This window comes from Rutidosis leptorrhynchoides, chromosome 2 (genome assembly GCF_046630445.1).
Source record: "Rutidosis leptorrhynchoides isolate AG116_Rl617_1_P2 chromosome 2, CSIRO_AGI_Rlap_v1, whole genome shotgun sequence".
Classification (NCBI taxonomy): domain Eukaryota; kingdom Viridiplantae; phylum Streptophyta; class Magnoliopsida; order Asterales; family Asteraceae; genus Rutidosis; species Rutidosis leptorrhynchoides.
In genome coordinates this window covers 270,912,422-270,923,491 of record NC_092334.1, presented here as the reverse complement: position 1 = coordinate 270,923,491, position 11,070 = coordinate 270,912,422, and positions in this window count along the sequence as shown.

The following is an 11,070-nucleotide window of genomic DNA, read 5'->3' as shown; positions in this document are numbered from 1 at the left end:
CTACTTGCTCCGCCATTACTCATTCCGACACCATTTGTTCCTTTCGTTCTGTTAACCCCTGGTCCGTAGACCTCACACTTCACCACGCTATGACCATTTCTTTTACACTTGTTGCAAAATTTGGTGCAGAACCCCGAGTGATACTTTTCACACCTTTGGCATAGCTGCTTCTGATTGTTGTTGTTATTGCGGTTGTTATTGTTGTTGGGATGATTATTGTAGTTACTGCTGTTGTTGTTGTTGTTGTTGTTGTTGTTGTTGGGCCATTTGTTGTAGTTGCGATTGATGTTGCGATTATTGGGATAATTGTTGCGATTATTATTTTAATTGCTGTTGTTGTTGTATTGGTGATTCTTATCACCGTTTTCCTCCCACTTTCTTTTGACTTGCTTCACATTGGACTCTTCAGCCGTCTGTTCTTTAATTCTTTCCTCAATCTGGTTCACTAGTTTGTGAGCCATTCTACATGCCTGTTGTATGGAGGCGGGCTCGTGTGAACTTATATCTTCTTGGATTCTTTCCGGTAATCCTTTCACAAACGCGTCGATCTTCTCTTCCTCATCTTCGAACGCTCCCGGACACAATAGTCACAATTCTGTAAATCGTCTTTCATACGTGGTAATATCAAATCCTTGGGTTCGTAACCCTCTAAGTTCTGTCTTGAGCTTATTGACCTCGGTTCTGGGATGGTACTTCTTGTTCATCAAGTGCTTGAATGCTGACCACGGTAGTGCGTACGCATCATCTTGTCCCACTTGCTCTAGATAGGTATTCCACCATGTTAATGTAGAACCTGTGAAGGTATGCGTAGCGTACTTCACTTTGTCCTCTTCAGTACACTTACTTATGGCAAACACCGATTCGACCTTCTAGGTCCACCGTTTCAATCCGATCGGTCCTTTGGTTCCATCAAATTCCAAAGGTTTGCAGGCAGTGAATTCTTTGTAGGTGCATCCTACACTATTACATGTACTGCTAGAACCAAGGTTATTGTTGGTATGTAGCGCGGCCTGTACTGCGGCTATGTTTGAAGCAAGAAAGGCACGAAATTCCTCTTCACTCATATTCAAGGTGTGTCGAGTAGTCGGTGCCATTTCCTTCAAAATAGTCAAATGAAACGAGTTAATCATATAGAATATCAAGAGTAGTCAATAGTATTTCGTAGCGTAATATGAACTTATTTATAAAAGCTCTTTCTTCATATTAGCGTTTTATACTCTTTAATTCGGGTAGTACCTACCCGTTAAGTTCATACTTAGTAGCTAACATACCATTTCAACTACTACAATTCTATATGAAAAACTAATCACAAAAAAAATATATATCATATTCAAACCTTTATACAATAACTTGCAAACTTACAATACCGCTATTTTACATATAGCATGAAATATAGCACATAAAACTTTGATACAAAGTAGTTGCCAAGATAATTCTAGTTAATAAATATCGCGTTCAGCAAAGGCAACAAAGACACGTAATTTATACGTTCAGAAATAAGTCATGCATTTTGGTTTTACTAATACCACTTCCCATCCTTGGTCTTGTGGAATGTAACTGTTGTGACTGATAGTATGACAACGTGTTGTAATGTCGTCAAAAGGACGAAGGTTACGTAATGACCAACAGTCTCATAATAACCTAAAAACCTCATTTCTTACCCCAATTACCGACTCCGTCACTTGTGGGAACGTTTTGTTTAATAGTTGTAGCCCGATGTTCTTTTTCTCACTTTGGTGAGAAGCGAAAATTACTGACCCGTTAGCATAGCATGCTTCTTTATGTTGCATGTTAGCCGCTTTTTCTAAATCATGAAGTCCTATATTCGGATACATTGAGTCAAAATAATTTCTTAACCCGTTGCGTAAAATAGCATTTGGGTTCCCCGCAATATATGCATCAAAGTAAACACATCGTAACTTATGGGTTTCCCAATGTGATATCCCCCATCTTTCAAACGAAAGTCTCTTATAAACCAAGACATTCTTGGAACGTTCTTCGAATGTCTTACAAACTGATTTCGCCGTAAATAGTTGTGCCGAAGAATTCTGACCGACTCTAGACAAGATTTCATCAATCATGTCTCCGGGTAGGTCTCTTAAAATATTGGGTTGTCTATCCATTTTGGGTTTTTATACTGTAAAATAGACAAGAGTTAGATTCATAAAAAAATTACTTATTAATACAAGCAATTTTTACATATATCATAAAGCATAAGCACACTATATTACATATATTACACCACACGAATACAACTATCTTATTCCGACTCGCTCGTTTCTTCTTCTTCGGTTTTGGTTCGTTTTGCCAAGTTTCTAGGGATATATGATGTTCCCCTAATACGAGCTGTCGTTTTCCACAACGGTTTAGAAAAACCTGGTGGTTTAGAGGTTCCCGGGTTATTGTTACAACTTAAGAAATACGGGTGTTGACGATACATAGAAAGTTCATCGGGGTTGGAATCAGATTTCTCTATTTTTATGCCCTTTCCCTTATTGTTCTCTTTTGCCTTTTTAAATTCAGTTGGGGTAATTTCTATAACATCATCGGAATCCTCGTCGGGATCCGATTCAATGGAGAATTGGTAATCCTCCCAATATTTTGCTTCCTTGGCAGAAACACCGTTGACCATAATTAACCTTGGTCGGTTGGTTGAGGATTTTCTTTTACTTAACCATTTTATTATTTCCCCCACCGGTTCTATTTCTTCTTCCGGTTCCTCCTCCTCCGGTTCCGATTCTTCTTCCGGATCCGATTCTTCTTCCGGTTCCTCTTCGGGAACTTGTGAATCAGTCCTCGAATCATTCCAAATTACATTTGACTCTTCATTATTATTAGGTGAGTCAATGGGACTTGTATTAGAGGTAGAAATCTATCACATAATATCAAACACGTTAAGAGATTAATATATCACATAATATTCACTTGTTAAAAATATATAGTTTCCAACAAAATTTGTTAAGCAATCATTTTTCAAGTAAACACGGTCGAAGTCCAGACTCACTAATACATGCTAACAAACTTGATAAGACACACTAATGCAAAATTCTGGTTCTCTAAGACCAACGCTCGGATACCAACTGAAATGTCCCGTTCTTATTGATTAAAAATGTTCCATATTAATTGATTTCGTTGCGAGGTTTTGATCTCTATATGAGACGTTTTTCAAAGACTGCATTCATTTTTAAAACAAACCATAACCTTTATTTTATAAATAAAGGTTCAAAAAGCTTTACGTAGATTATCAAATAATGATAATCTAAAATATCCTGTTTACACACGACCATTACATAATGGTTTACAATACAAATATGTTACATCGAAATCAGTTTCTTGAATGCAGTTTTTACACAATATCATACAAACATGGACTCCAAATCTTGTCCTTATTTTAGTATGCAACAGCGGATCCTCTTAGTATTCACCTGAGAATAAACATGCTTTAAACGTCAACAAAAATGTTGGTGAGTTATAGGTTTAACCTATATATATCAAATCGTAACAATAGACCACAAGATTTCATATTTCAATAAACATCCCATACATAGAGATAAAAATCATTCATATGGTGAACACCTGGTAACCGACATTAACAAGATGCATATATAAGAATATCCCCATCATTCTGGGACACCCTTCGGATATGATATAAATTTCGAAGTACTAAAGCATCCGGTACTTTAGATGGGGTTTGTTAGGCCCAATAGATCTATCTTTAGGATTCGCGTCAATTAGGGTGTCTGTTCCCTAATTCTTAGATTACCAGACTTAATAAAAAGGGGCATATTCGATTTCGATAATTCAACCATAGAATGTAGTTTCACGTACTTGTGTCTATTTTGTAAATCATTTATAAAACCTGCATGTATTCTCATCCCAAAAATATTAGATTTTAAAAGTGGGACTATAACTCACTTTCACAGATTTTTACTTCGTCGGGAAGTAAGACTTGGCCACTGGTTGATTCACGAACCTATAACAATATATAAATATATATCAAAGTATGTTCAAAATATATTTACAACACTTTTAATATATTTTGATGTTTTAAGTTTATTAAGTCAGTTGTCCTCGTTAGTAACCTACAACTAGTTGTCCACAGTTAGATGTACAAAAATAAATCGATAAATATTATCTTGAATCAATTCATAACCCAGTGTATACGTATCTCAGTATTGATCACAACTCAAACTATATATATATTTGGAATCAACCTCAACCCTGTATAGCTAACTCCAACATTCACATATAGAGTGTCTATGGTTGTTCCGAAATATATATAGATGTGTCGACATGATAGGTCGAAATATTGTATACGTGTCTATGGTATCTCAAGATTACATAATATAGAATACAAGTTGATTAAGTTATGGTTGGAATAGATTTGTTACCAATTTTCACGTAGCTAAAATGAGAAAAATTATCCAATCTTGTTTTACCCATAACTTCTTCATTTTAAATCCGTTTTGAGTGAATCAAATTGCTATGGTTTCATATTGAACTCTATTTTATGAATCTAAACAGAAAAAGTATAGGTTTATAGTCGGAAAAATAAGTTACAAGTCGTTTTTGTAAAGGTAGTCATTTCAGTCGAAAGAACGACGTCTAGATGACCATTTTAGAAAACATACTTCCACTTTGAGTTTTAACCATAATTTTTGGATATAGTTTCATGTTCATAATAAAAATTATTTTCCCAGAATAACAACTTTAAAATCAAAGTTTATCATAGTTTTTAATTAACTAACCCAAAACAGCCCGCGGTGTTACTACGACGGCGTAAATCCGGTTTTACGGTGTTTTTCGTGTTTCCAGGTTTTAAATCATTAAGTTAGCATATCATATAGATATAGAACATGTGTTTAGTTGATTTTAAAAGTCAAGTTAGAAGGATTAACTTTTATTTGCGAACAAGTTTAGAGTTAACTAAACTATGTTCTAGTGATTACAAGTTTAAACTTTCGAATAAGATAGCTTTATATGTATGAATCGAATGATGTTATGAACATCATTACTACCTCAAGTTCCTTGGATAAACCTACTGGAAATGAGAAAAATAGATCTAGCTTCAAAGGATCCTTGGATGGCTTGAAAGTTCTTGAATCAGAATCATGACACGAAAACAATTTCAAGTAAGATTTCCACTCGAAATAAGATTGTTATAGTTATAGAAATTGAATTAAAGTTTGAATATGATTATTACCTTGTATTAGATAGATAACCTACTGTAAGTAACAAAGGTTTCTTGATCTTGGATGATTATTTGGAATGGATTTAGAAAACTTGGAAGTAAACTTGCAATCTTGGAAGTATTCTTGATATTATGAAACTAGAACTTTTGGAATTTATGAAGAACACTTGGAACTTGAAGATAGAACTTGAGAGAGATCAATTAGATGAAGAAAATTGAAGAATGAAAGTGTTTGTAGGTGTTTTTGGTCGTTAGTGTATGGATTAGATATAAAGGATATGTAATTTTGTTTTCATGTAAATAAGTCATGAATGATTACTCATATATTTGTAATTTTATGAGATATTTCATGCTAGTTGCCAAATTATGGCTCCCACATGTGTTAGGTGACTCACATGGGCTGCTAAGAGCTGATCATTGGAGTGTATATACCAATAGTACATACATCTAAAAGCTGTGTATTGTACGAGTACGAATACGGGTGCATACGAGTAGAATTGTTGATGAAACTGAACGAGGATGTAATTGTAAGCATTTTTGTTAAGTAGAAGTATTTTGATAAGTGTCTTGAAGTATTTAAAAAGTGTATGAATACATATTAAAACACTACATGTATATACATTTTAACTGAGTCGTTAAGTCATCGTTAGTCGTTACATGTAAACGTTGTTTTGAAACCTTTAGGTTAACGATCTTGTTGAATGTTGTTAACCCATTGTTTATTATAACAAATGAGATGTTAAATTGTTATATTATCATGATATTATGATATATAATATATATTAGTATGATATATATACAGTTAAATGTCGTTACAACGATAATCGTTACATATATGTCTCGTTTCGAAATCATTAAGTTAGTAGTCTTATTTTTACATATGTATTTCATTGTTAATACACTTAATAATATATTTACTTATCATTTAACATAATTAACCAAGTGTATCAATATCTTAATATGATTCATATGTGTAGTGACCCGAACTTTTCCGTGTTTATATATATTAATTGAGATTGATATTTACATGATTAAATGTTTCCAACATGTTAAGCAATCAAACTTGTTAAGACTTGATTAATTGAAATATGTTTCATATAGACAATTGACCACCCAAGTTGACCGGTGATTCACGAACGTTAAAACTTGTAAAAACTATATGATGACATATATATGGATATGTATATAGTTAACATGATACTATGATAAGTAAACATATCATTAAGTATATTAACAATGAACTACATATGTAAAAACAAGACTACTAACTTAATGATTTTTAAACGAGACATATATGTAACGATTATCGTTGTAAAGACATTTAATGTATATATATCATATTAAGAGATATTCATACATGATAATATCATGATAATATAATAATTTAAAATCTCATTTGATATTATAAACATTGGGTTAACAACATTTAACAAGATCGTTAACCTAAAGGTTTCAAAACAACACTTACATGTAACGATTAATGATGACTTAACGACTCAGTTAAAATGTATATACATGTAGTGTTTTAATATGTATTTATACACTTTTGAAAGACTTCAATACACTTATCAAAATACTTCTACTTAACAAAAATGCTTACAATTACATCCTCGTTCAGTTTCATCAACAATTCTACTCGTATGCACCCGTATTCGTACTCGTACAATACACAGCTTTTAGATGTATGTACTATTGGTATATACACTCCAATTATCAGCTCTTAGCAGCCCATGTGAGTCACCTAACACATGTGGGAACCATCATTTGGCAACTAGCATGAAATATCTCATAAAATTACAAAAATATGAGTAATCATTCATGACTTATTTACATGAAAACAAAATTACATATCCTTTATATCTAATCCATACACCAACGAACAAAAACACCTACAAACACTTTCATTCTTCAATTTTCTTCATCTAATTGATCTCTCTCAAGTTCTATCTTCAAGTTCTAAGTGTTCTTCATATATTCTACAAGTTCTAGTTACATAAAATCAAGAATACTTTCAAGTTTGCTAGCTCACTTCCAATCTTGTAAGGTGATCATCCAACCTCAAGAAATCTTTGTTTCTTACAGTAAGTTATCATTCTAATACAAGGTAATAATCATATTCAAACTTTGGTTCAATTTCTATAACTATAACAATCTTATTTCAAGTGATGATCTTACTTGAACTTGTTTTCGTGTCATGATTCTGCTTCAAGAACTTCGAGCCATCCAAGGATCCGTTGAAGCTAGATCCATTTTTCTCTTTTCTAGTAGGTTTATCCAAGGAACTTAAGGTAGTAATTATGTTCATAACATCATTCGATTCATACATATAAAGCTATCTTATTCGAAGGTTTAAACTTGTAATCACTAGAACATAGTTTAGTTAATTCTAAACTTGTTCGCAAACAAAAGTTAATCCTTCTAACTTGACTTTTAAAATCAACTAAACACATGTTCAATATCTATATTATATGCTAACTTAATGATTTAAAACCTGGAAATACGAAAAACACCGTAAAACCGGATTTACGCCGTCGTAGTAACACCGCGGGCTGTTTTGGGTTAGTTAATTAAAAACTATGATAAACTTTGATTTAAAAGTTGTTATTATGAGAAATAGATTGTTATTATGAACATGAAACTATATCCAAAAATTATGGTTAAACTCAAAGTGGAAGTATGTTTTCTAAAATGGTCATCTAGACGTCGTTCTTTCGACTGAAATGACTACCTTTACAAAAACGACTTGTAACTTATTTTTCCGACTATAAACCTATACTTTTTCTGTTTAGATTCATAAAATAGAATTCAATATGAAACCATAGCAATTTGATTCACTCAAAACGGATTTAAAATGAAGAAGTTATGGGTAAAACAAGATTGGATAATTTTTCTTATTTTAGCTACGTGAAAATTGGTAACAAATCTATTCCAACCATAACTTAATCAACTTGTATTGTATATTATGTAATCTTGAGACACCATAGACACGTATACAATGTTTTGACCTATCATGTCGACACATCTATATATATTTCGGAACAACCATAGACACTCTATATGTGAATGTTGGAGTTAGCTATACAGGGTTGAGGTTGATTCCAAAATATATATAGTTTGAGTTGTGATCAATACTGAGATACGTATACAATGGGTCGTGGATTGATTCAAGATAATATTTATCGATTTATTTCTGTACATCTAACTGTGGACAACTAGTTGTAGGTTACTAACGAGGACAGCTGACTTAATAAACTTAAAACATCAAAATATATTAAAAGTTTTGTAAATATATTTTGAACATACTTTGATATATATGTATATATTGTTATAGGTTCGTGAATCAACCAGTGGCCAAGTCTTACATCCCGACGAAGTAAAAATCTGTGAAAGTGAGTTATAGTCCCACTTTTAAAATCTAATATTTTTGGGATGAGAATACATGCAGGTTTTATAAATGATTTACAAAATAGACACAAGTACGTGAAACTACATTCTATGGTTGAATTATCGAAATTGAATATGCCCCTTTTTATTAAGTCTGGTAATCTAAGAATTAGGAAACAGACACCCTAATTGACGCGAATCCTAAAGATAGATCTATTGGGCCTAACAAACCCCATCCAAAGTACCGGATGCTTTAGTACTTCGAAATTTATATCATATCCGAAGGGTGTCCCGGAATGATGGGGATATTCTTATATATGCATCTTGTTAATGTCGGTTACCAGGTGTTCACCATATGAATGATTTTTATCTCTATGTATGGGATGTGTATTGAAATATGAAATCTTGTGGTCTATTATTATGATTTGATATATATAGGTTAAACCTATAACTCACCAACATTTTTGTTGACGTTTTAAGCATGTTTATTCTCAGGTGATTATTAAGAGCTTCCGCTGTCGCATACTTAAATAAGGACGAGATTTGGAGTCCATGCTTGTATGATATTGTGTAAAAACTGCATTCAAGAAACTTATTTTGTTGTAACATATTTGTATTGTAAACCATTATGTAATGGTCATGTGTAAACATGATATTTTAGATTATCATTATTTGATAATCTACGTAAAGTTTTTTTAACCTTTATTGATGAAATAAAGGTTATGGTTTGTTTTAAAATGAATGCAGTCTTTGAAAAACGTCTCATATAGAGGTCAAAACCTCGCAACGAAATCAATTAATATGGAACGTTTTTAATCAATAAGAACAGGACATTTCAGTTGGTATCCGAGCGTTGGTCTTAGAGAACCAGAATTTTGCATTAGTGTGTCTTATCGAGTTTGTTAGGATGCATTAGTGAGTCTGGACTTCGACCGTGTTTACTTGAAAAATGATTGATTAACAAATTTTGTTGGAAACTATATATTTTAACATGTGAATATTATGTGATATATTAATCTCTTAACGCGTTTGATATTATGTGATAGATGTCTACCTCTAGAACAAGTCCCATTGACTCACCTAATAAAAATGAAGAGTCAAATGTAAATTGGAATGATTCGTGGACTGATTCACAAGTTCCTGAAGAGGAACCGGAAGAAGAGTCGGAACCGGAAGAAGAATCGGAACCGGAAGAAGAATCGGAACCGGATGAAGAAATAGAACCGGTGGGGGAAATAATAAAACGGTTAAGTAAAAGAAAATCCTCAACCAACCGACCAAGGTAAATTATGGTCAATAGTGTTTTCGCCAAGGAAGCAAAATATTGGGAGGATTACCAATTCTCCGATGAATCGGATTCCTACGAGAATTCCGATGATGTTATAGAAATTACCCCAACTGAATTTAAAAAAGCAAAGGAAAATAATAAGGGAAAGGGCATAAAAATAGAGAAATCTAATTGCAATCCCGATGAACTTTATATGTATCGTCAACCCCCGAAGTCCTTAAGTTGTAACAATGACCCGGGAACCTCTAAACCACCAGGTTTTTCTAAACCAATGTGGAAAACGACGGCTCGTATTAGGGGAACATCATATATCCCTAGAAACTTGGAAAAACGAACCAAAACCGAAGAAGAAGAAGAAACAAACGAGTCGGAATAAGATAGTTGTATTCGTGTGGTGTAATATATGTAATATAGTGTGCTTATGCTTTATGATATATGTAAAAATTGCTTGTATTAATAAGTATTTTTTTTTATGAATCTAACTCTTGTCTATTTTACAGTATAAAAACACAAAATGGATAGACAACCCAATATTTTAAGAGACCTACCCGGAGACATGATTGATGAAATCTTGTCTAGAGTCGGTCAGAATTCTTCGGCACAACTATTTAAGGCGAGATCAGTTTGTAAGACATTCGAAGAACGTTCCAAGAATGCATTGGTTTATAAAAGGCTTTCGTTCGAAAGATGGGGGATATCACATTGGGAAATCCATAAGTTACGATGTGTTTACTTTGACGCATATATTGCGGGGAACCCAAATGCTATTTTACGCAATGGGTTAAGAAATTATTTTGACTCAATATATCCGAATATTGGACTTCGTGATTTAGAAAAAGCGGCTAACATGCAACATAAAGAAGCATGTTATGCTTACGGATTAGTAATGTTCGCTTCTCACCAAAGTGAGAACAAGAATATCGGGCTACAACTATTAAGCAAAACGTTCCCACAAGTGACGGAGTCGGTAATTGGGGTAAGAAATGAGGTTTTTAGATTGTTACGGGACTGTTGTACATTACGTAACCCTCGTCCCTTTGACAACGTTACAACACGCTGTCTTATCAACGGCCATAACGGTTATGTTCCACAAGACCAAGGATGGGAAGTAATCCTAGTAAAACCAGAATGCATGACTTGTTTCTGGACGTATGAATTACGTGTCTTTATTGCCTTTGCTGAACGACTTGTGTACTAGCTAGAATTA